This window comes from Rhinatrema bivittatum, chromosome 3 (assembly GCF_901001135.1).
Source record: "Rhinatrema bivittatum chromosome 3, aRhiBiv1.1, whole genome shotgun sequence".
NCBI lineage: Eukaryota > Metazoa > Chordata > Amphibia > Gymnophiona > Rhinatrematidae > Rhinatrema > Rhinatrema bivittatum.
The window spans coordinates 352,441,998-352,469,471 of NC_042617.1; positions in this window are offsets into that span (position 1 = coordinate 352,441,998).

Consider the following 27,474-nt stretch of genomic DNA (forward strand, 5'->3'; position numbering starts at 1 on the left):
CGCCATTTGCTTTCGTTCCATCTGAGGGAAAGTTTTAGATTTTGTAGTTCTTCATTAAACCAAGGTTGTTTTTTTGGAAGGTTGTGATTTAGTTTTTTAGTTGTTAGAGGACAGAGTTTATTAGCTGTAGTTTCTGTGATATTATTCCATGAATGAAGTGCTGAATTTGGAGAGGAAAGGTCAATGTGGGGTAATTCTAAAACTAGGTGGTTGTGGAGGTCCTCGGATGCACATATTTTCCTGTAGGAGAATTGTTGTTGAGGGGCGAGGGTGCTGTTTTTTTGTGCCAGTGTGATGGTGGTCGAGATTAGAGAGTGGTCCGAACAGGGTACTGGTTCGCAGATCGGTTGAGTTGAATTAGAGATACCAGAATTGGTGAAGATGAGGTCCAATGTATGACCTGCTTTATGGGTGGGTTTCTTGATAATTTGATTGAAACCTAAAGCAGACAAGGCGGTAATGAAAGTTTCCCATTTGTAGATAGAGAGGGATTGTTAACATGTAAATTGAAGTCACCGAGTATAATTGCTGGAGAATCTAGATTAATGTGGGAGACTACTTGTTCCAGAAGAGGAGAGGCATCTGAGTCGAGAAGGCCTGGGGGGGCATATACAAGAAAGATTTGAAGATGGTTTGATTTGAAAAGGCCTGTTTCCAGTTTGTTAGGAGAGTTGACTGTGTATTGGGTGAAATTCAAATCTTTTTTGGTAGCAAGAAGAATTCCTCCACCTTTTCTTTTCTGTCGGGGAATGGAGAAGAAGTCATATGTTTTTGTTCAGTCATTGCAATGACTGGGCCTGGGGTCATGCACCAGGGCTCCTTCTGGAACCCTGCAAACATGGGTCCTGAATCCAGCCACTAGGTGTCACTGTTGTGCAATGACCCTGACTCCCTCCACCCCAGCGGTTTGCGAACCTGCAAAAGAGCATAAGATGTGATATGCTGGCTCAGACCAATGTTCCACTGAGCCTAGTTCCTGTCTCAGAGAATAACTAATCCATGTCTTTAGGAAGAACTAAGTGTTATGTTTTTGTAATGATGTGATCCCTGGGCTGAGATGAGAGGTGTCTCCACCCACAGGGAGGAGCCCTGTGGGCCTCACCGTCGGTAACCGCAGTGGCCACAGCTGTATAGTAGAGACTTTATTATGAAGGAAGGAAAGGCAGAGCCTGCAGAGGTGGAGATACAAATAAATACAGTTCTGAGCAGTGGGGTATACCCAAGGTGATACCACTGATGTGAAGATCCGGTAGTGTCCCGCAGAGCGGGGTACACCAGGAAGTCCCTTCAGATGAGTAGAGATCCTCAGAAGTACAGATCCGGAAGTGGCCTGCAGAGCAGAGAATGCCAGAAAATACCTTCAGATGAGTAGAGATTACCTCAGAAGTTCAGGTCCGATAGTGGCCCGTGGAGCGGGGTACGCCAAGGATGTCTGTAATGAAGATGATGATGAGAAGTCTGACGTATAGGAACCTGGAGGTGGATCTTGTAGCTGGTGCGGCAATACCCTGCAGCTCAGGGTATACTGGAACAACTTCTACTGAAGAGGAAACGGTAGTGGCTCGAGGCATGGGGTACACTATAGAGAAGCTTCAGTAAAGCTAGTATCGTTGAAGTCTGTAGTAAAGTACTCACAAGTGGTGGTTCCAGGAGAGTGTCCTGAGAAGTGATTCAGGTAGATATCCAAGGCAGGAAGGCCCTCCGAGGAGCGGATAGCCAGGAACGTGGAAGGGCCCTGAGGAATGGGTACCAAGTGTCCACACGCCAAGCGAGGAATCTGGAATTGGAAGTCCAAGAATGGAGCAGATTCAGCAATGAGGGAACTCCTTGCTAACTCGTAGCAGCAGAGGGCCGGTCGGCTTAAGTATAGCAGTGAGTTTAAGTCATCTGGAGGAGATGCCCCCGAGGTTCCCGCCATGACGTATACAAAGGAGACCCTTGCGCGCATGCACATGCGTGCGCCTTAGGTGATTCCAGAGACAAGATGGTGGTTGGCAGCGCCCATGCCATCCCAAGGACACCGGGGAGGATGGCATTGTTTGGTGGAGGCCGCCATTCTTCCTAGGATTCATGGTGCAGGATAAAAGGAGGTGAGCATGAGAGGTCACAACTGTCTGCGACTGGGTGTAACACTAAGCAGATTCAAAAGAAGACTGTAGATCCAATTCCTTGTTGCTCACTATGAGGGTTAGAAGTGCATTCCTCTAAGTCTCCCTGCTAATAATAGTTTATTGACTTTTATTCCAGGTACTTGTCCAAACCCCTCTTAAACCCAACTATGCTAGATGCCTTGATCAGATCCTTCAGCAACAAATTCCACAACTTAATTGTGTATTGAGTAAAAAAAAAGAATTTCTCCAATTTGTTTTAAATCTGCTACCTGCTAGTTTCATGGACGTGCACTAGTCCCAGTATCATCTGAAAGGTTAAACAATAGTTACTTATTACCTGTTCTGCTTCAATCATGTTTATTTATTCTTCAGTCATAGCCCCTGTCAGTCATCTCTTTACCAAACTGATGAGCCCTAACCTGTTTAGTCTTTCATCATAAGAGAGCCATTCCATATCTTTTATCATTTGTTGCCCTCTTTGCACCTTTTTCAGTTTTGCTATACCTTTGTTTGAGATGGGCTGACCAAAACTGCACACAATATTTAAGTATAGCTCAGACTTACACCGAGACATTATGCGCTTCTCTGTTTTATTTTCCATTCCTTTCTGAATAATTCCTAACAGTCCATTTGCTTTTTTAACCACTGCTGCACATTGGTCTGAGAATTTCAATATATGGTTCACATTGACTCCAAGATCCTACAGAATCCAGGATTGCATGCCTCTACTTAAGACTTTTTTCTCCCTCTTTTCATCACTTTGCACTTGTCCACATTAAATTTCATCTATTTAGATGTTCAGTTCCCTGGTTCCCCAGTCTTGCAAGGTCCTTCTGCAGTTCTTCACAGTCTGCTTGTGTTTTCACTACTTGGAATAGTTTTTGTCAGCTGAAAATGAATCACTTCACTTGCTGTTCCCTTTCCAGATCATTAATAGGGATCTGCAGAAGAAAAAAACATTATTTTGTTTAGTTTATTGGTTTGAAGGGGACCTAAGTTTGTTTCATTAGCCTGAAACTGAAAAACAATATATTCATTTATTCATTTTATTCATTTTTTTGTTTGCTATTAAATTCAGTGGGGAAAGAATTGCAGCCTACTTTGGACTTCAGAATTGGGGTTTTCCCATCAAGTCTCATGAAACATGTGGAAAGAAGTCATCAAAAGGGGGAAAGGTCTAGAGTTTGGCAATAAGGCACAGTGGCAGAAAGAACTACAAGGTGTAAAGTCTGGGCATGGTAGCAAGGCAGCGTGGCATGGGAGATGCCAGCCATTTTGTTGAAGGACACTTTATTTATTATTTATTCAAAAGCTTATATTCTGCCACCTCCACTTATAGAGTGTTCAGTGCAGGTTACAACATGCTGTATAAAACAATAATAAAACAATACAGTAGCATAATACATATTTATTAACCATATCCATTTAAATATTCCAGTTCACTGCTTCTAAGTAGCCCATGCCATCCTTCCATCATCCCTTGGATTACCTCTAAGATATTTTCTGGCATGTGGATCTTGTCTAACACTTGAGTGTGCAGTAAAGCCCACTGGTATCCTGCTGGTGGTGAACCCAATTTTAGAGCTACTTTCCGCTAATGACTCATCCAGCTGCCACTAATGTGCTGTTAGGGACAAATATGCATGCATTGCATTCATACTAGTCCAAACTGTTACAGGAGAGCTGCCGAGTGGTCCCAGTTCCGAAGAGATTAGTGTGTGCCTGGGCCATGGCGCAACCGCAGAGGGGCTCCAGGGAAGCACCGAGGCAGGTGAGATGTGTCCAAGCACGGGCGGACAGGCTAAAGATCAGGAGCCCTGGCCTCTGCCAAACCTGAACGTATCAAACAGACCTCCGGCCACTCGATAGCCATTTATGACCTGCTGTAAGGAACAAAAGATGTGACAGGACGGACAGAGGCTGAGGACAGGAACAAACAGACAGACGAAGACTCAGGATACTTATAGAACTCGGATGTAGACTCAGGTTGCTTGGAGATTCAGAAAAGGTTCAGGATTATGGAGAGTACTGAGTGAATGCTGCCTCTCCATGCGCCCTATACAGGCACTCAAGGCAGATTGCGGACCACGCTAAGGTGAAGCAGACTCTAGATGAAGTATTTATTTATTTATTTATTTATTTATGTATTTATTTATTTAAAACCTTTTCTATACCATCGCAACGGTTTACATGTAGGCACATACATTAATATAGGTGAATGCGTACTATAGTAATTCTAACAGGTGCCACAAAAGGTTCAGTTACAATATATTGTTAAAGACAATCAATTGTTTAGTGAAGTAGGTCATGACCAGGTGTACCTGTAAGGTACTGTTCACGGATAAAATTCACATTCATAGTGTTTACAATTACTTTTATTGTGATCTAGCGTTCATAGACTATTTTAATGCACATTCTTAGAATAGTGCTGTGTGCTGGTGCTCTTCTGCCTATTCCTGTATATTTTCTATTCTGCAGTCTCTTTATAAAATGCTTGTTTAAAAAGCCATGTTTTTAAACCTTTCTTAAAAGATTTGAGATTTCTTTGTAATCTGATCTCTAGAGGCATTGTGTTCCAAAGTGTGGGGCCTGATAAAGATAAGGCCCTTTCTCTCACTTGGGTTAGTCTCGCTGTCTTTACTGAAGGAATGGTTAAGAGTGCTTTATTTGCTGATCGAAGGTTTCTGTGTGGGACGTGTACTCATAATGCTGTGTTTAGCCAGTCCACTTTTCATCATGTATTAGTTTATGTATGGTACATAAGGCTTTGTATTTTATTCTGCGTTTAATAGGTAGCCAATGCAATTCAGCTACAATTGGAACTTCAAATCAGGACATGACAAAGCCAGTCAAGGCAAGGCAAGGCACGAGCCACACTGGAATGGAGTAGGTTCAGGCAGAGTATTAGACATGGATGGAAGCAGACACAAGGAACTCTGAAGACCAGGACAAGATTCAGGATTCAAGACTCAGGATACAAGACTTGGATCTTGGAACTCGGAATCTGGAGCTCGGAGCCTGGAACATTAAAAGCAAGGGTCTTCGGAGGCTTGCACTGCCAAAGAGAAGGACATCTAGATACGAGATCATCTGGACACAAGGACATCAGGAGAACAGGACATCTGGATCATCAGGAGATCTGGAGAACAGAACATCAGTACATCTGGAACTGACGAGACGGAGACACAGGATCCGACGAGAGACCAAGACATGGAAGCAAAGTTGAAGATAAGGAATTCCCATGAAGAACAGAATGCCTAGGAGAAGCTGAGATGACAAGAAGTCCAGGAATGGACTAACTTCTTGCAAAGGCAACGAAGAACTGAAGAAAGGCCCTTCTTATAGGGCTGAAGAGGAATACCCAGGATGACATCACCAGGAGGGGCCGTGGGACTACTCCCACTGTGGGCCCCTTAAATCAACTGGAGAGGCGCGGCCGCATGCCTAAGAAGTGGGCAGGACCACGGACAGCGGCGACTATGCCGCGAAGCAGAGCAGGAGTGGCCCTAGGCTGCAAAACCAGGTCCCGATGTAGGAAGCGGCTTTCTGCCGCAGAAGAGGGACCAGACAGTGGCTCCAGCCGCGTGGGCTGCAAGGCCAGAACCCCAGCATCGACGGCTCCAGATGCGAAGGTGCAGCAACGACGGGCTCCGGCTGCGGGAAGGCTGGGGGTGGCGTCAAGTCGCGAGGGAGGAGACAGACATCGGTTCCCTGCTGCCACACAGCAAGGAGAATACTGGTGGCCTCCAGGCCATGTGGAGACTGTGTCGGTGGCCTCCTGGCTGCAAGGAAACAAGACAGCGGCTCTAGTAGTATGAAGAGGACGTCAGCGTTCTCCGGGCCGCGGAGGAAGAAGGAAAAAGAGGTAAGAGACTGCTTGTGGCCCTAGCCATGGGCAGAATTGTAACACAAACATCAGTGGTGAGATGGATGCTTTTCCCTTTTCCCTTTGCCAGCACAGTCTGCATTTCAGCATGCAGTGTGTGACCAGGGAAGGAATTGCACGACAGCTAAATGTAGTTCTTGACATGTTTTACCCAGGGTCTGACAAAGCAGTGAGGTCACACATTACACACTGGGAAGGCCTGGCTGACCACCATACTAAATAACAGTTCCTAGCTCTTTTACACCTGTTCTCCCAATGGTTTCTATGACCCGTAGAATTCAGTAGCCTATAGAAATGAATGGGGATGAAATGAATGGGATGTGTTTTGTTTAATTCATGGCATCCCCCTCCATTCATTTCAGGGACCCCCAAAAAGAAATAAAATGTCCCATTCATTTTGGGATGTCCATTTCTTTTTTTAAAAAATTGCACATCCCTAATCATTAATTAATAAGTTAAACACTAGTCTCTGGGGAACTGCACTATTTACCTTCATTGGAGAAAACTAACTATTTAGTCCTACTCTTGATTTCCTATCTTTTAACCAATTACCAATCCAAAGTAAAGCATTGCCTCTTATCCCATGACTTTTAGAGTTCTGAGAAGTTTCTTGTGGAAGACTTTTTAATCAAATTCCATCTGAAAATACAAATGCACTATATAGATTGGCTCACTTTATCCACACCTTCAAAGAATTCTAATAGATAAGAACATGCCATACTGGGTCAGACCAAGGGTCTGTCAAGCCCAGCATCCTGTTTCCAACAGTGGCCAATCCAGGCTACAAGTACCAGCAAATACCCAAAAACTAAGTCTATCCCCTGCTACTGATGCCAGTAATAGCAGTGGCTATTTTCTAAGTCAACTTGATTAATAGCAGGTAATGGACTTCTCCTCCAAGAACTTATCCAAACCTTTTTTAAACCCAGTTACACCAGCTGCACTAACCACATCCCCTGGCAACAAATTCCTCTCTTTGCTAAATCTTTTCCCTAAAATCATGTTTATCCATGTGACTAATAATATTGCTCTGTAACATTCTGGGGAGCAGAACACTTTATCCAGGGATTGAACTAGGGACCTTCCACAGGAGTGCAAATTGTATTTATCTAATGACCTACTGATCCTACTGGGAGAGTGTTTCTAAAAACTCTGATAAATATCTTTGATTGGGTGAACATGAGCTAGTTTACAATATATACGGATAACACACTCAGCAATGATATAATATTTTGAACACTGAATTAAAGAAAATAGTTCAGATTTTTTTGACCTGATTTTCTTTGGGTAGAACCATGGTGACTTGGATCCTGTAACCTGCTGGATTTAAGATATCACACTAGTCTTTCCTTTAGTATTAATTCCATGTATTTACTCATCACTGTTGATCTCAGAAAATCATGTAAGAAAAAAAATCTGATGGGTTTTTACTACAGAACTGATAACCACTACAAAAATATGACAAATTGAAAACAGCTGAAATCTACCCGATTTTGGTTTTGATTGAATTATTCAAGAAAATTCCTTTGAGATTAAACAACTAGAAACAGCATTTATTTCTCTGCCTCCATGTTCATTAAAAGAATAAATAAGGGGATGTAACCCCATTCTTGTATGCTCTGGATGCTGCTCAATCTTTCCCAAACAGTGGGAAAGAGTCACATCTAGGCCCTTTCAGTTTCCATACTTGGACTTTCCACATCTGGATGGTGCTCCAGCTGTAAACTTTACTAAAACAAAACTACGGTACTTCAATTGTGACAATCTAGCAAACAGCACACTTAATTAATCAATTAATTACTTGCTTGGATTTAAATATGCAAGTCACTCAAAGCGGGTAACAGTGGATCAGAAAAGTTTGCTTATAATCAAATCATTTGTAGCTTAATATTACAAGAGAGTAAACAATTTGAAATAGCAGCAATCTGCAGAAAGTTGATAAAACAAAGGGTGCCTCAAGTCCTCACTAAAATAAATCTACAAATCATAGTAACATAAGTAAATGACAGCAGATAAGGACCAAGCGATCCGTACAGTCTACCAACAAAGTGGGGTTTTTTTTGGTAGTGATTGCAACTCTATGCAGGTTACCTCCATGCCTACTGTTAAAGGTAGTAAGTAACTGCTGCTCAGTTCAGGTTGACCACATGCCTTCTGTTAAAACTGGTAGAGTAAGCTGTAAAAGAAACATAGTACTAGTTATTTACTAAAAAAGGATTTACTTGGTGATGGAATATGCTTCTTCCATTTATGCAGTCAACAGCCCCTTGCATTTCTAATACAGGTTCTCCTAATCTTAGGTGGTGGGAACTCCTACACCTCACAGGACATTGTTTGGTACCTGAATTTCAAAGGTGGCACTATTTTGTCTCCTTCACCAGAAATCACCTCTCCTTTCCTTAAGCTTGTGTATGGTGTGTGAGACATCCCCAGTGGTGCAGCACCTTTTAGATACCAGGTCTCACTGACTGGAAGAGTCAGAATGAAAACTCCTTCTCCCTTGGGGGAAAAAAAACAAACCAATCAGAGCAGGCACCTGTGTGGCTTCCAAATCCTATTCTAGCAACCAGGAATGGATTCTTTCCTTCTTGGGAAATCCCTGAGAGCATAATTCGATCTAGTGGGTTAAAAATTGAAAAAAGTAAAGAAATAAACGTGGAGGAAGTGATGTGATGAGATGTGTGTGGAAGGGGAGGGGGAAGAGGGGTTGAAGAAATTGTCTCACGGTGTCAATCACTGTTGCACTGTGGACAGCCAAAAAATGCTTGCATGGACTGCTGCTTCTTTGATGACCAGGGGCTGAGAAACATTGGGCTAGGAGATGGGGATTTTCTAGTACCGCAAGCTTGTGATATTTTTATTTAAACTCTTTATTAACTTTTCAGGCATACAGATGTAATATGCAACACACAATCAAATGATTTCAAGCTCAGGCAAGTTCAATACAAAAAATTCAGAAAAATAGGGAAAGCATAGAAGCACGAAACTCATCATGCAAAGATTTAAAGAAACACAAGTTAAACTAGCCTGTAATATTTTCCATCCCAGATCCACGCATATTTAAGATTTTCACCTTTCAAATATCATTGTAATTTTTCAGTAGCCGCTTTTTCCTTACCTGAGTATGCCAGTAATCTATTCCAGGGCTGATTGTCATTTATATTGTTTATTTTTCCCTGAGCAGTTGAGCTGGCATTCGGATTTATATTAACTGTATTACATCAAATTGTGCCAAAAAGTAATATGAATTCAGTGCAAAATGTTTGGTTGCCACTAATGACTGGAAATTAAGACTTGGCAAGGGAAGCTGGTACAATTAGATCAGGGGTATCAGTATGCTGGGAAGGGAAGGTCTTCTTTGGATGGCATGGAGGTGGGAATAAGGTGGGAAGGCAGCTCCATGGATGGATTGAAGTACTGATATGGGAGAGAGGAGGAGTCTTAGAATGTTTCCCCCATGCTAATCTACCTTTTCATTTTGGTTGGCATGAGACTACATGAAACTAACCATATGCAGAGCTGGGCTTTGATCTGTGTATCATTCGTTTTATTTTGAATCAGGTAAAGAAACCTATTTTAACTCACTCATTTGGTTTTAAAGTTTATCCATGGCACACTTTCAAACCTAATGTGGCTTAGTGCACGTGGGATACAGGAATCCGAGAGGTGAAAAGCTGATGTGCACTGGCCAGGAGAATGTCTTTGGGCTGAAAGTGTTTGATGATCTCAAGGTAGTGAACAGTGTGATAAGGCAGTGGCGAGAGTTTTGAGAATGCTTTGGTGTATAGGGAGAGGTATAATCAGCAGAGAAAGGGGGGTGGTGATTCCCCTGTACAGGTCATTGGTGAATGCTCACCTGGAGTACTATGTTCAGGTCTAGCAGCTGTATCTCAAAATGAACTAAAGGAGGCTGATGGTAGTTCAGAGAAAGGCAATCAAAATGATGTGGAGACTGCACCAAAAACCATATGAGATGAGACTGATGGACCTAAATATGTGTATCTAGAGGACAGGAGAGACAGGGGGATATGACACAGACATTTAAATAATTGAAAAGCATGGCAAACCTTTTTCGACAGAAAGGAAGTTGTAGAACTATGTTGATATGAAACCCCAAGGAGGAAGACTGTAACAACATTGGGAAAAGATTTTCACTGAAAGTGTGGTAGGTAGATACTTAGAATACCCTTCTGGATGAGGTGGTAGACATAAAAATGGTAGCATAATTCAAAAATATGTAGGAAAGGCACAGAGGATTCATAGTGGCAAGATAATGGAATGAAGTACACTTGGATAACCTGCACCGAATGACAGTTACAACCCAAAAAAGCAGTGGTTCACTTGTAAGGGGGTAACCTGCATGAAGCACAGCTCAAAGAAAACATAGGATGGCCAACAGTTTGATGATTGTGATTAACTTGGCCATGCAGATATGAGAGAAGGGTTGAGAGATCAGTTGGACGACACAGGGAAGGAGATGGTGCTGGGCTGCATTTGGGAAATTATATTTGCACATTTACCAAAAGAGGAAACATCTCCAATGGGCGGACTGAATGGGTCACTTTGCTCTTTATCTGCATTGTTTACTAATGTTACTATAAATCATCCTCTTAATGTGAAATTGCAGGTTTCACAAATAAGTTGCAAAAGATGAATGGTCCAGTCTCCATGCCTTTCGCTTTTGGGGAGAAAGTTTCCGCACATGTTTGAATGGCATTTGAATAATGCATTTCATCGGTACTTGTTACAGAGTCTTTCAGTTCTAACCCTTCCAACTGGAGGTGGCTGGGAAGAATGGTGCCAGAAGAGAAATACTTCTCCTGCAGCTGAAGAATGTGCTGACATCAATAATGAAAATAATAATTTCAAAAAGACTTCAAATGGAAAGTATAACCAACACTTTAATGATTCAGTACATGCACTAGCTGTGTGACAGCATAGAGATAACAGGCAGTGATTTAGGAAGTGGAGAGAAAGGGAAGAAAAGTAAGATGTGATATGGCCTTATATTTTATGCTAGATGAAAACCTTGATTCCTAGGTACCATACAGATATATACTATGTGCAAATAATGCATTATTTATTCTTGAAAAAAGGGTATGCAGCAGAAGGTAGAAGTTTATATATGTGTATTTTACTACCAGTTGGACAGGTGGCATCCTGTAGCATAATGTTTGAAGGAAGGGTTGTGAAACTGTGGCTTCTAAAGCTTAAATCACATCTCATCACTTTCACTTTTATTCTTGCTCTCACTCCCATTCTCACATTGAGATCTTAGGCAAATCGTTTAACCTCCTTCAATATTTATTTCATTGTTTTATATTTTCATTGTAGATTCTAAGTTTTATACTCCATTTCCTACTAATTGTGAAGTTCTATGTACACTTTTGCAATTTTTGTTTTTCTTCTGCTTCTCTGGGCTTCCAATTAAATCAGAACTGGCTTCTACTAGACTACTGTACCGGGAATCAGCTTTCTCAGTTACCCAGGATTACTTCCACATCTTTTAGTCTCTGACCTCTGTCTAGTCTGGGCATCACAGGGGCAGCTTACAGGGATGTTTTAACTCAAGTAAATAGGTCCCTCAGTATATAACTGCAGCATGATCATTGCCAAAGACATAGGTTAAGTGGAATGGAAACCTGCTGTCTAGTGACCTGGTTAACTTACAGGTTGATTTTAAAAGCATTGCTCATGCAAAAATGCCTACATACACACATATTTGGGTCACGCGTAAACAACATGGGTTTTGAAAAGCCTCAAAATATGCGTGTATATACCCGTATGCGTGGGAAGAGTAGGAGGGTGGAAAAGGGGTGGGGTATGGGCAGGGCACTGGCATTCTGGGGCGGAGCCAAGATTTATGCACATAACTCCAAATTTTAAGCCAAAAACCACAGTGCGCATATGCTAAATATCCGTGTAACTTTACTGCTGCTTCTGGTGAGGTGCAAGTCTGTAGATTTCAAGTTTTCGGGCTTATAGAACAGAGTGAAGGGTCTGGGTCTACTTGGGGGGGCTTATGGGATGAAGAACCTTGCAATTAACTGGACATACTATTGGTCTAACTGCAAAACTGGGAATGTTCCTCGCAAGCATGTTTTAAAATTTGCTGACATATACGCATAAAAGTCGACAAGGTCCTATGGAAACACACATGCGCTAGCTGTGCTCGAGTAACCTCTTAAAATTAAGAGCTTATTTACGAGCAGTTGGTGCATTGTACAACGTATGTGTATAGGTGCACGCACAATAAAAATTCTAACGTATCCTCGCTCACACACCGATACACACATGTATGGGCACATACACGCTCGTTTTAAAATCAACTTACTAGTCCAGTATTCTACTGGTTCAACATAATGTTAAAACTACATACCCTCCTGACCCCCCCCAAGCTGGCCAAAAGTTCCGGTTGGGTCCAACGGGAGTCCGGAGGCGCGGAGGAGCACATGATGTCCGCGTCACTCCAACGTGACGCCGACGTGACGTGCTCCTTGCAAAGGAATACAGGGATGGCTTCCTGACTCCCCGCTGGACCACCAGGGAGTTTTGGTAAGTCTTGGGGGGGGGGGGGGGGGTCAGGAGGGTGGGGTGTTTAAGTGTTTATTTAGGTTCAACGTATTCAACATAGCTATGTTGAATAAGTTGAAAATCGCGATGCGTTGCGCATCATCACTTTTTTAAGTTAAAAAAAAAATAAGTTGCGTTTTACATATGCGTTCAAAACAAATGCACACCCCTAGTGATTCATCCACATATGTGAACTTTGAATTTGAAATGGATACGTGAATAGATTGTACGGACTTTATTTAGGTGCATTTATCTCTGTAAATCGTCTTTTTATACACACAAATCAGGGGATTTTATAACTTGCACACGGCAATGAAATTACCAGCTTTACTAATTATTCTACTAGTTTATCAAATCCAACTGCATTTTGTAGAGTCTAGGGATGTGCAGCAGGGACAAATTCATCCCATTCGGGATTCAGATTCGTAGGGGCTCAAATCTGTTGCATCTGTTCTCAGGGGCCCCCGATCCATTCATATGTCAAAAATACATTTGTTACCCCCCAAACCCCATCCCAACCCTTTAAAGTTATTTATCTACAACCCCCCACCCTCCTGACCCCCCCCCCAAGACTTACCAATTTTGAATACTGGCAGCCAACGACCTGCGTGCAGGAGATGGCTCTAGGACCCCCACTAGACCAACAGAGACTTTTGGCAACTCTTGGGGGGGGGTCAGGAGGGTGGGGGGCCTATTTGTTGGTGATCTGTTGTATTTATGGGGGTTCGCCATATGTTTCGGTACCCCCACGAATACAACGAATATGGCATATATGTTGCGGATTCACAATACGTCAAAAACGAATGCACACCCCTAGTAGAGACCCTTCTGGTTCTTCTGCCTGAAGATCCCCATTTTACCCAGACTCCTTACCCAGTCATTTTTCACTTTTGAGATGTTCATGATCACTTACACCAGATACTGACGAGTAAATGTAAGCAAATAAAAGACTAACGTGTCACTTTGGGAGGTTCTAAAATAATTTATGCACATAAATTTTGGGCCACCCTAGAATGTGCCTGGTGTGCCCCTTTTTTTCACTCATGGATCCTGATTTATGAGCATAGTTTGCAGTTTTGAAAATACCATATATTCCATATCAGCTTAAGTATGTGCACATGTGCTATTTTATGTGTGTGCATCTTTTGAAACTTCACCTCTGTGTTAATACTCTGCTTCTCCAAATACTTACTTGCACATCTGTCTCTGTCAAAACACCGTAGTTTCAGACTCTCATCTGAAGAATATGTTCAAGTACAGCCAACCTAATCGTTTTGCTCTTTCTGAGCTTCCTCAGGGGTTAGTACAGATCTTCCAATACAATAATTGCAACTTCAATATCACCTTGGTACTTTTTTGACCATAATAGAATATTATATTGTCCATATCACTCTAATGCTTCTTATGTTGAACCTTCACTATTACTGCCAAATGCTTGACCATGTAATCTTTCCAGATTGTATTCAATGTTCTTGTCTTCACATATCGATTTTCATCTGTACTAACCCCTAAGGAAACTCAGAGAGAGTGAAACGATTAGGATCCTATATTGTTGGGCATGTATTTTAATGTGTTATGAATGGTGAGAGTGAATGTGGGGGATAACTGGGAGTTTTAATAATTTGGTGGTGTATTATTTAACACATGAAAGACTTTTTGTATAAGTATGAATAAAAGATTGAAACAATACAAAAATAGTTTCTTTTATGTTTAAGGATGTAATAGGTATTAGGAAACTGAATTCCTTCTGTGTGACAATACCATGGAGGGAAAATAGACGTGCCAGCTCAGGGGCTGATGGCAGCTTGGGCAGTGGGATGAAGTGTGCCATCTTGGAGAATCTGCTGATCACAACCCATATTACTTGATTCCCTGAAGACATGGGCAGGTCCACCACAAAATCGGTGAAGATATGGGTCCAAGGTTTTTGCGGTGGTGGTAGAGGTTGAAGGAGCCCCCATGGCCGGCCGGGTAAGGGTTTTTGCTGGGCGCAAGTTGGACAGGAGCTGACATAGGCCTGAAGACCTTACTTCATGCAAGGCCACCAATAATAGTAGGGCAACAGTTCCAGGGTTCAAATCCTACCTGGGTGCCCTGCGGTATGGGAGTCATGTGCCCAAGAGAGCACTTTGGAACACAGGCGGAGTGGGACCACCATCTTTCCTGGTGGCACCGTATCCATAAAGGTGAATAGAACATTAGCTGGGTCCAAAATGTAGCTAGGTGGGTCTTGCGTGTCCTCGTATTCATGCAGTCTGGATAAGGTATCAGCAGGAGTATTTTTTGCCCCAGGACGGTAATGTAGAATGAAATTAAAATGGCTGAAAAACAGGGACCATCAGGCTTGGCATGGATTCAGACGTTGTGCTCTACTAAGGTATACCAAGTTTTTATGGTCAGTACAGACCGTGATGGGGTGTAGCACCCCCTCCAGCCATTGTCTCCATTCTTCAAGAGCCATTTTTATTGCCAGCAACTCCTTGTCGCCAATACCATAATTTTTCTCTGCCGGGGAGAACTTGTGAGAGAAATAGGAGCAGGTGAGTAGAGTCTCTTGGTTGGAGTGCTGACTGAGGACAGCCCCTACTGCTACGTTGGAGGTGTCCACCTCCACAATAAAAGGCCTGGTTGGGTCTGGGTTATAGAGACATGGTTCTCGCAGGAATGCTGCCTTGAGTTCTTCAAAGGCTTGGACAGCCTTGCTGGTCCAATGCCTGGGATCTGCACATTTCTTGGTCATAGCAGTAATTGGTGCTATGATATGAGAGTAGCTTGGGATGAAATTCCTATAAAATTTGGTGAAACCAAGGAAACATTGTAATGAGCAAAGTCCCATCGGACGCGGCCACTCCTGGATGCTGACTAGTTTATCCGGGTCCATTCAGAAACCGGTGGTGGAGACAAAGCCCAAGAAGGGCAATGATTGTTACTCAAATAGGCACTTCTCAAGTTTCACAAATAAACGTTTCTCTCTCAGACATTGGAGAACCCGACGAATATCAGAGCGATGGGTGACTATGTCCTTGGAGTAGATTAGAACATTGTCAAGGTAGACAATTACTCCTTTGTGTAGCATATCTCAAAAGATGTCATTCATTAAATTCTAAAAGGCTGAGGGCGCGTTACTCAGTCCCAATGGAATCACAAGATACTCGTAATGGTCGTCGCGTGTATTAAATGCAGTCTTCCATTTGTCTCCTGGCTTTGTTCGGACCAAGTTGTAGACACTTCGCAGATCCAATTTAGTGAATACCCTGGCTCCATGGAGGTGGTCCAAGAGTTCAGGGGTCAAAGGGAGCAGGTAGCGGTCCTTGCGGGTGATAGCGTTGAGCCCCCTGTAGTCTATGCAGCTTCTTAATGAACCGTCATTTTTAGAAATAAAGAAAAACCCTGCACCAGCTGGAGACGAAGAGGGTCAAATGAACCCCCGGTCCAGATTCTCTTTTATGTATTTAGATGTGGCTTGAGTCTCTGGCAAGGACAGCAGGTATACCCATCCTCGGGGTGGAACCGCATTCGGTAGCAGATCAATGGCACAGTCAAAGGGATGATGCGCCAAAGGGTCTCCGCCTCCTCTTTTGAAAAAACATCTGAAAAGTCGGCGTATGGTGGAGGTAGATGGATGGTGGTAGTGGCAAGTTGAACCTGCGGTTGCGGCTTCTGACGCAAGCAGGTTGCAAAACACTCAGGTCCCCAAGCCGTGATTTGAAGAGTTCTCCAGTCGATAATGGGCGAGTGTTTTTGTAACCAAGGGAGGCCCAGTATGACTGGGTGGACAGCCTTTTCTAGGATAAAGAAGGATATCTCTTCCTTGTAGAGGACTCCAGTATGAAGGGTTACTGGAGCTGTGCAGGAGGTAACTTGACCAGGAAGTGGCTCCCCTTGGATGGATGAGATGAGTAAGGGTGGATTTTGGTGGAGCACTGGAAGTTGAAGTTGGCATACCAATTCCGCCAGGATGAAGTTTCCTCCAGCCCCGGAATCAATGAAGGCCAGAGTCATAAATGACCCTCTGGAGAACTGGAGCGTGACAGGAACAATACATTGGGGAGCAGGATTGATGCAGCCTAGGGTCAGGCCCCTGGAGACACCTAGGCCTGAGAGTTTTCTAGACATTCAGAGCACTGGGCCAATAAATACCCCTTACCACCACAGTAGAGGCACAGTCCCAATGTTCGTCAGCGCTGTTTTTCTCCTGCAGTCAGACGACTGCGACCCAATTGCATGGGCTCCTCTTCATGTTCAGACGATGCCACATATGTAGCAGAAGAGACCATTGGGTGTGTGAAGGAAGGAGCCAGAGGAACTGGGTGATGAGCAGGCTTAAGTTCTTTTGCACGTTGCAGCAATCGCCGATCAATCCGGCCAGCCAGGTCGATGAGAGCCTCAAGTTCATCCGGGAGGTCTCGGGTGGCCAACTCATTCTTGATGTGGGAGGACAACCCCTCAAGGAAGATACTGCATAGGCTGTCCTCACGCCAACCCAGTTCAGGCGCCAAGGTATGGAATTCTACCGCAAAGTTATCCAGCGGGTGTGACCCCTGGTGGAGATGAAGCAGTTTGATGGCTGCAGTGGACCGACGATCCGGCTCATCAAAAATCTGGTGGAAGGTCTGGATGAAATGAGACAGGTCTCCGAGAATGGAATCTCCTCTCTCCCAAAGTGGAGATGCCCAGGCCAAGGCTTTACCATCCAGTAAGGAGATGATAAAGGCCGTCTTAACTCGGTCTGTAGGGAACTGCTGTTCCTGCAGGGAGAATCTTATGAAGCAGTGGTTCAGGAACTCTTGGCACTGCTTGGATTCTCCGGAAAATGTAGGTGAAGCGGGCATATGGGTTACGGGATTCAAAGCTACTGGAACCACCAGGAGAGGGGCAGCAGCCCCGTGTCTAGAGGCGGAGTCCTGGCGAGTTACCAGACATTCTACCATGGTGGAAAGAGTTTCCAAGGATTGCTGCTGCTGCATAAGTCATTGAGCCAGGCCCGGAATGGCCAGGAGACTAGACAAGTCCACCGGGTCCATGACCTTTGCAAACTATTAGGAAGGTGGACCCTTGTGCCGGAGCGAGTAGGGATGACAGCCGAGGGGCAACCCTCACTGGAGCTCGTCTCTGGGAGGTGGCATTGGCGAAGAGGAGGACTCATGAAGATTGATTCCGGAATATGGCAGGACAGCCCTCCAAGAAGCAGAAGATGTATGAATGTGGCAGAGCCCCTGAGGAGCGGGTACGCAGAGCGTTCACCCAGCGAGATAGGAACCGGACTTCACAGAGAGGCGGAATGGAGTCCAGGCAGAAGATGTGGTAGACTATTTTATAGCAAGCATACATATATGCATTCAAGTTATAAAATAGCCGCAACCCTGGGCTTGTGTCAACACACATATGCCAATGTTCGCCCACATCTTTACTGTCTTACCCCCTCATTTATCAAAATGCGCTAAGGTATTTTCGCATGCGAAATGCACCGTTAACGCATGTGATAGCACAATATCGTATGGTGTGACGCAAGTCTGAAAAAGAGGATGAGTTAGGGGCGGGAGTGGGCTGGGTTTACCATTTTGCAAAGCCCTATCGCATGGCTTTAACGCCGATTTTAGCTACAACTTTTTCAGGAGCGTTAAGCTGTGCGATAGCTGCCGGTTTTGGTACTTTGACGCTCCCAGAGCATCAACCTAGCTATTAGGGACGAGAGAGAGAGAGAGCGAGCGAGCCTAGCCATTGCCCTAGATAAGTATTTAAATCTCGGTGGGAGGCCCAGCTAGTAACTCGAGGTGAGGTTTAGGTAGCTTGATGTTACCCAGGTAGAGAGTCAATCAAGATAGGTTGAGAGAACATTGTACAAATCTCATCTTTAGGTGAGTTTCCTCACTCTGAGCGTCATCAAATGTTCACAAGAGAGCACTGATCTGTTTGTTCATCTCAAATTGAATGTTAAAGTGGCCCCTAACCCCCTACACTAATACCTAAACCTCACCTCGAGTTACTAGGTGGGCCTCCCACAGAGATATAAATACTTATCTAGGGCAATGGCATTATGGCTAGTCTCTCTCTCTCTCTCTCTCTCTCTCTCTCTCTCTCTCTCTCTCTCTCCCCCCAGTGGTTGTATGTAGGAAATAGCAGTTATGTAAATTGTTATAAACTGCCTATTAGCATAAACACACCCCTTTTCCTATCATATGTACAAATTATACCATTTTGATAAATCCAGGCCACAGTGAAATACATGATTCTATTTGTGTGCCTCTTGAAATAAAACTTGAATTAGAACTATTTTATTTACTTAAAACATTTGTTGCTCACACCTTCCAATGTTTGGGGTGAGGAACTTACAAATAAAATCCAAACAAAAGTAGACAATCAGAAATCATTAACACAAAAGTAAAAATAATGATGGAATGCAAGATAAAGAATTTGGCGGCTTCCGTAAATAAATGTGTTTCCATTGCTTTTTTGAACACCTTTAGTTCCTTTATATGTCATAAGGTTGCTTGTACAGAGTTCCAAAAGTGGGCCCTGCTATAGAGAAAGCTCTTTCACGTGTTTCATCCAGGTGAGCAACTCTTGAAGATGAGATATCTAAGAATCCTTGAATAGAAGCCGGAGGGTACATACTTGGGTACATAAGTTTAAGTTAGAGTGAATCCATGGTGAACTGATGTTATTTAACAGATTATGAATGGTGATTGCTAGCTTATACAGGATGCACCAATGTACTGGAAGCCAATGTAATGATTTGAGTATCGGAGTAATGTGATCACAAATTCTGATACCTGAATGCATTCAAGTATTGTATTTTGAACAATTTGAGCCAGTCTGTTAGCTGATAAGCCAATATTAAGAGAACTGATGTAATCAAGTCCATTAAGAAACACTGACTGTGCAACTATGTGAAAATCTTTAGGATCAAGTAATAGTTTTAGAATGCACATTAGATGTAACTTAACAAATGATGTCTGCACGCTGTCCTACTGGTTTGATGTCACAGATCAGGATTGAAAATCACCGCGAGATATGAACCTTATTAAAAATTTGGATTTGATGGCTATCAAAGGAAAGAGTAAGAACAATGTTGTTAGGAGGAATATTACTTTATTGCTGGTTCAATGAGTATTTGGCACCTGATATGATATCACTTTTTGCATAGGATTCAGTATACTTTGGTGTGTTGGTCCCCCCCATTATGAGCTTTGTGCCAACTGTATTATAATTGTCTGTCTTTTAATAAATAAAAACAAATTATCATCCACCTGTGCGATTCGATATTTCACTGTTAATCTTTGCTTTCTTACTTAATATTGAAAGAAAAAATAAGTGAAACCTGGTATTCCTGGCCAGTTGCTCAACTATCTCTTTTGAATTATAGAATCTTAACCTTTGATAAAATGAGGCCATTATATTAAGAATTCAACTGGAAGGTTCTAGACTTATTGTTCTGAGTATCAGTGATTGTGCCTTACCTGGAATTGTTGTGTTGAGCTGTGCCATCCATGACAGCCCTTAGGCTAGAGAAAGTTAATAAATGAAACCTTGTCACTGAAATCTAGTACTGAGAAGGTTTTTTTTTACCTACATTTTCCTTTATTTTGTTCTTCCTGCTACAGTTTGGGCATTACTATTTTGATATCAATTTCCAACACATAAAACAAAGAGCAATTTATTGGTAACAGGGTAGAATATCTCAGAACAATGAGAACAAGTAGTGTGAATTTACAATATAAGAGATTTCCTTGAAGCAAATAAAAAAAGAACACAAAAGAATAGCATTACAAGAACTATTTTATTTTGTGTCTAAATATTAAGTAAAGCAATCACATACTGACTTGTTACTTATTTTGTAACACCATGTGCCACCTGCTTTTAATGGTTCTTACTTTTGAAAGAACAGTGTGATTTTTGCTCTGTATAAGGAAGAGAAGCTGATAATGAATAGGCTAACATGGATGAAGATCAGACAGAATTACACCCATTGGATGCTGATACAACATAGGTTACCACCTTGACTTTTTAGGGCACTGCTTATAACATATAGATTCAGATTCAGAAAACTTTATTGGCAAAATTCTGTGTACATGTGTTGCCAAAACAATGCTTAAAGTAGTTAAAAACTAACAGGCTGATGCAATATAGTGTGCTCGGCCAAGCACATGGCTTTACACGTGCTTGGATGCACGTTTTGGGTGCAATAAGGGGATTAGCACATCCAAAATGCATGTCCAAACCAGCGAATAGCTAATATCGCTCATCACATGTAAATTCATGTTCATGATATTATTAGCTATTACCCCCTAAGCAAAAAATTGCCATACAGCCATGGTGCCCATTCTAGCATTGCAAATTTAATGCCTGCCCAGGAGCAGGCTTTAAAGCATGCAGCGCTCAAGGGTTGATGAAGAAAAACAAAAAGTCCTGCTTTCTGTGAATCCTCTTATTAGTATGGTCACGATACTAAATAGGAGGAAACAGAAAAAGCAGAATTATGTCTTGCTCAAGAGCTTAAAAAAATCCTGTTTTCTGTAGTTCCTCATAGGGGGAACCACAGAAAGCAGCATCCCCAAGGTCCTGACCCAATCCGAACCACTGCCAGCAGTGATTGAAGGAGTGAATACATTAATATTGTGTCAGGCACTTGATATTATTTTGTTTACTCCTTTGTTGCCTGCTGATTAGTCCATTCACTGTCACATGTCTTACAGAAGGCTGTCCTGAAAGGGGATTGGTTCTTTTACTGACAAGTGTCAGTGAAAAGGACCAATCAGGAATAGCCCTGCCGGTGGTGGGGAGGGAGCTCTGGCCAGGCTGTTCTAGATGCACAACTGTTTTTCTCCTGCAGTCAGACGACTGCGACCCAATTGCATGGGCTCCTCTTCATGTTCAGACGATGCCACATATGTAGCAGAAGAGACCATTGGGTGTGTGAAGGAAGGAGCCAGAGGAACTGGGTGATGAGCAGGCTTAAGTTCTTTTGCACGTTGCAGCAATCGCCGATCAATCCGGCCAGCCAGGTCGATGAGAGCCTCAAGTTCATCCGGGAGGTCTCGGGTGGCCAACTCATTCTTGATGTGGGAGGACAACCCCTCAAGGAAGATACTGCATAGGCTGTCCTCACGCCAACCCAGTTCAGGCGCCAAGGTATGGAATTCTACCGCAAAGTTATCCAGCGGGTGTGACCCCTGGTGGAGATGAAGCAGTTTGATGGCTGCAGTGGACCGACGATCCGGCTCATCAAAAATCTGGTGGAAGGTCTGGATGAAATGAGACAGGTCTCCGAGAATGGAATCTCCTCTCTCCCAAAGTGGAGATGCCCAGGCCAAGGCTTTACCATCCAGTAAGGAGATGATAAAGGCCGTCTTAACTCGGTCTGTAGGGAACTGCTGTTCCTGCAGGGAGAATCTTATGAAGCAGTGGTTCAGGAACTCTTGGCACTGCTTGGATTCTCCGGAAAATGTAGGTGAAGCGGGCATATGGGTTACGGGATTCAAAGCTACTGGAACCACCAGGAGAGGGGCAGCAGCCCCGTGTCTAGAGGCGGAGTCCTGGCGAGTTACCAGACATTCTACCATGGTGGAAAGAGTTTCCAAGGATTGCTGCTGCTGCATAAGTCATTGAGCCAGGCCCGGAATGGCCAGGAGACTAGACAAGTCCACCGGGTCCATGACCTTTGCAAACTATTAGGAAGGTGGACCCTTGTGCCGGAGCGAGTAGGGATGACAGCCGAGGGGCAACCCTCACTGGAGCTCGTCTCTGGGAGGTGGCATTGGCGAAGAGGAGGACTCATGAAGATTGATTCCGGAATATGGCAGGACAGCCCTCCAAGAAGCAGAAGATGTATGAATGTGGCAGAGCCCCTGAGGAGCGGGTACGCAGAGCGTTCACCCAGCGAGATAGGAACCGGACTTCACAGAGAGGCGGAATGGAGTCCAGGCAGAAGATGTGGTAGACTATTTTATAGCAAGCATACATATATGCATTCAAGTTATAAAATAGCCGCAACCCTGGGCTTGTGTCAACACACATATGCCAATGTTCGCCCACATCTTTACTGTCTTACCCCCTCATTTATCAAAATGCGCTAAGGTATTTTCGCATGCGAAATGCACCGTTAACGCATGTGATAGCACAATATCGTATGGTGTGACGCAAGTCTGAAAAAGAGGATGAGTTAGGGGCGGGAGTGGGCTGGGTTTACCATTTTGCAAAGCCCTATCGCATGGCTTTAACGCCGATTTTAGCTACAACTTTTTCAGGAGCGTTAAGCTGTGCGATAGCTGCCGGTTTTGGTACTTTGACGCTCCCAGAGCATCAACCTAGCTATTAGGGACGAGAGAGAGAGAGAGCGAGCGAGCCTAGCCATTGCCCTAGATAAGTATTTAAATCTCGGTGGGAGGCCCAGCTAGTAACTCGAGGTGAGGTTTAGGTAGCTTGATGTTACCCAGGTAGAGAGTCAATCAAGATAGGTTGAGAGAACATTGTACAAATCTCATCTTTAGGTGAGTTTCCTCACTCTGAGCGTCATCAAATGTTCACAAGAGAGCACTGATCTGTTTGTTCATCTCAAATTGAATGTTAAAGTGGCCCCTAACCCCCTACACTAATACCTAAACCTCACCTCGAGTTACTAGGTGGGCCTCCCACAGAGATATAAATACTTATCTAGGGCAATGGCATTATGGCTAGTCTCTCTCTCTCTCTCTCTCTCTCTCTCTCTCTCTCTCTCTCTCTCTCTCTCTCTCCCCCCCCCCCCCCCAGTGGTTGTATGTAGGAAATAGCAGTTATGTAAATTGTTATAAACTGCCTATTAGCATAAACACACCCCTTTTCCTATCATATGTACAAATTATACCATTTTGATAAATCCAGGCCACAGTGAAATACATGATTCTATTTGTGTGCCTCTTGAAATAAAACTTGAATTAGAACTATTTTATTTACTTAAAACATTTGTTGCTCACACCTTCCAATGTTTGGGGTGAGGAACTTACAAATAAAATCCAAACAAAAGTAGACAATCAGAAATCATTAACACAAAAGTAAAAATAATGATGGAATGCAAGATAAAGAATTTGGCGGCTTCCGTAAATAAATGTGTTTCCATTGCTTTTTTGAACACCTTTAGTTCCTTTATATGTCATAAGGTTGCTTGTACAGAGTTCCAAAAGTGGGCCCTGCTATAGAGAAAGCTCTTTCACGTGTTTCATCCAGGTGAGCAACTCTTGAAGATGAGATATCTAAGAATCCTTGAATAGAAGCCGGAGGGTACATACTTGGGTACATAAGTTTAAGTTAGAGTGAATCCATGGTGAACTGATGTTATTTAACAGATTATGAATGGTGATTGCTAGCTTATACAGGATGCACCAATGTACTGGAAGCCAATGTAATGATTTGAGTATCGGAGTAATGTGATCACAAATTCTGATACCTGAATGCATTCAAGTATTGTATTTTGAACAATTTGAGCCAGTCTGTTAGCTGATAAGCCAATATTAAGAGAACTGATGTAATCAAGTCCATTAAGAAACACTGACTGTGCAACTATGTGAAAATCTTTAGGATCAAGTAATAGTTTTAGAATGCACATTAGATGTAACTTAACAAATGATGTCTGCACGCTGTCCTACTGGTTTGATGTCACAGATCAGGATTGAAAATCACCGCGAGATATGAACCTTATTAAAAATTTGGATTTGATGGCTATCAAAGGAAAGAGTAAGAACAATGTTGTTAGGAGGAATATTACTTTATTGCTGGTTCAATGAGTATTTGGCACCTGATATGATATCACTTTTTGCATAGGATTCAGTATACTTTGGTGTGTTGGTCCCCCCATTATGAGCTTTGTGCCAACTGTATTATAATTGTCTGTCTTTTAATAAATAAAACAAATTATCATCCACCTGTGCGATTCGATATTTCACTGTTAATCTTTGCTTTCTTACTTAATATTGAAAGAAAAAATAAGTGAAACCTGGTATTCCTGGCCAGTTGCTCAACTATCTCTTTTGAATTATAGAATCTTAACCTTTGATAAAATGAGGCCATTATATTAAGAATTCAACTGGAAGGTTCTAGACTTATTGTTCTGAGTATCAGTGATTGTGCCTTACCTGGAATTGTTGTGTTGAGCTGTGCCATCCATGACAGCCCTTAGGCTAGAGAAAGTTAATAAATGAAACCTTGTCACTGAAATCTAGTACTGAGAAGGTTTTTTTTTACCTACATTTTCCTTTATTTTGTTCTTCCTGCTACAGTTTGGGCATTACTATTTTGATATCAATTTCCAACACATAAAACAAAGAGCAATTTATTGGTAACAGGGTAGAATATCTCAGAACAATGAGAACAAGTAGTGTGAATTTACAATATAAGAGATTTCCTTGAAGCAAATAAAAAAAGAACACAAAAGAATAGCATTACAAGAACTATTTTATTTTGTGTCTAAATATTAAGTAAAGCAATCACATACTGACTTGTTACTTATTTTGTAACACCATGTGCCACCTGCTTTTAATGGTTCTTACTTTTGAAAGAACAGTGTGATTTTTGCTCTGTATAAGGAAGAGAAGCTGATAATGAATAGGCTAACATGGATGAAGATCAGACAGAATTACACCCATTGGATGCTGATACAACATAGGTTACCACCTTGACTTTTTAGGGCACTGCTTATAACATATAGATTCAGATTCAGAAAACTTTATTGGCAAAATTCTGTGTACATGTGTTGCCAAAACAATGCTTAAAGTAGTTAAAAACTAACAGGCTGATGCAATATAGTGTGCTCGGCCAAGCACATGGCTTTACACGTGCTTGGATGCACGTTTTGGGTGCAATAAGGGGATTAGCACATCCAAAATGCATGTCCAAACCAGCGAATAGCTAATATCGCTCATCACATGTAAATTCATGTTCATGATATTATTAGCTATTACCCCCTAAGCAAAAAATTGCCATACAGCCATGGTGCCCATTCTAGCATTGCAAATTTAATGCCTGCCCAGGAGCAGGCTTTAAAGCATGCAGCGCTCAAGGGTTGATGAAGAAAAACAAAAAGTCCTGCTTTCTGTGAATCCTCTTATTAGTATGGTCACGATACTAAATAGGAGGAAACAGAAAAAGCAGAATTATGTCTTGCTCAAGAGCTTAAAAAAATCCTGTTTTCTGTAGTTCCTCATAGGGGGAACCACAGAAAGCAGCATCCCCAAGGTCCTGACCCAATCCGAACCACTGCCAGCAGTGATTGAAGGAGTGAATACATTAATATTGTGTCAGGCACTTGATATTATTTTGTTTACTCCTTTGTTGCCTGCTGATTAGTCCATTCACTGTCACATGTCTTACAGAAGGCTGTCCTGAAAGGGGATTGGTTCTTTTACTGACAAGTGTCAGTGAAAAGGACCAATCAGGAATAGCCCTGCCGGTGGTGGGGAGGGAGCTCTGGCCAGGCTGTTCTAGATGCACAACCACTTTTCCTGGGTGCCCGAATCAGCTTGCTAGTGATGCCAAATGCTTCACTTTTTATGCGACAGCTCATTTGCCTATTGCATTGAGCACCCAAGACAGGTGAATGTGCATGCGTTCAAAAATTGCACCCAGTTTTTTTATTGGCCTGTAAAAGAAGAAAAAAAAGAAAACTTGTAGACATGAAGACCAATTTGTTTTTCAGGGAGCACATAGGCAAATATCCAAGATCGCCTAAAAATTGTCCTGAATTTTCAGGCAGCTCCAGCTAGAATTGTACTGCTCTTAAAATCCTCCCATCTCATCCACAAAAGTACACAATAATTATTAGCAAGTCAGCATGTGAACTTGGTGAGAGAATCTGAAAAAGAAAGAAAGGGAACTGTAGCTCTGGTACATAGAGTGGCTGCAGCCCAACTCAGGTACCCACCAGATTGTAGGTAGTTCACTGTCCTCTCCTGCAGCAGAGTCTCCATTAAATTTCCCACCACCAAGGTGAGGCTAAGTGGCCTGTAGTTTCCAGCCTCCTCTCTGCTACCACTCTTGTTAAGCGGGACCACTTCCGCCCTTCTCCAATTCTGTGGCACCACTCCTGTTTCCAAGGACCTATTGAACAGATCCTTCAGTGGACCTGTTCAATATCCTGGGGTGTATCTCATGCAGCCCCATGGCCTTGTCCACTTTCATTTTGCCTAGCTCCTTCCATATAGTCTCTTCTGTAATCGGCATTTCATCTACTCCATCCCCATCTATGGTCTTGTTAATCAGGAACGGCCTTTCTCCAGGGACTTCTTTAGTGAACACTGAACTGAAGTATTTGTTTAATATTTCTGCCTTTTCTTCATTACTCTCCACACATTGCCCTTTGTCACCTTTCAATTTCACTTTACCACTTCTGATCTCCCTTTTTCACTGATATATCTGAAAAATGTTTTGTCTCCTCGCGTTACCTCTTTGGCCATCCTTTCTTCCATTTGACCTTTTGCTTTCCTTAATTCTTTCTTTGTCTCCCTCAGTTTTAACAGATATTCTTCTCTGTGTTCCTTTTTTTGGGATCCTTTGTACTTCTTGAATGCTGTTCTTTTTGCCTTTATTTTTTCAGTCACTTCCTTAGGGAACCAGATTGGTTTCTTTTTCCTCTTACTCTTGTTTACTTTTCTAACATATAGAGTTGTTGCCTTTGTAATAGCTCCTTTTATCATGGCCCACTGTTGTTCCACTTCACATATTTTCTCCCAGCCTTCCTTACTTAGGGGCGGATTTTCAGAGCCCTGCTCGCGTAAATCCGCCCAAAACCGGGCGGATTTACGCGAGCAGGGCCCCGCGCGCCGGTGAGCCTATTTTACATAGGCTCACCGGCGCGCGCAGAACCCCGGGACTCGCGTAAGTCCCGGGGTTTTCGGAGTGGGCGTGTCGGGAGGCGTGTCGGGGGGCGGGGCCGGA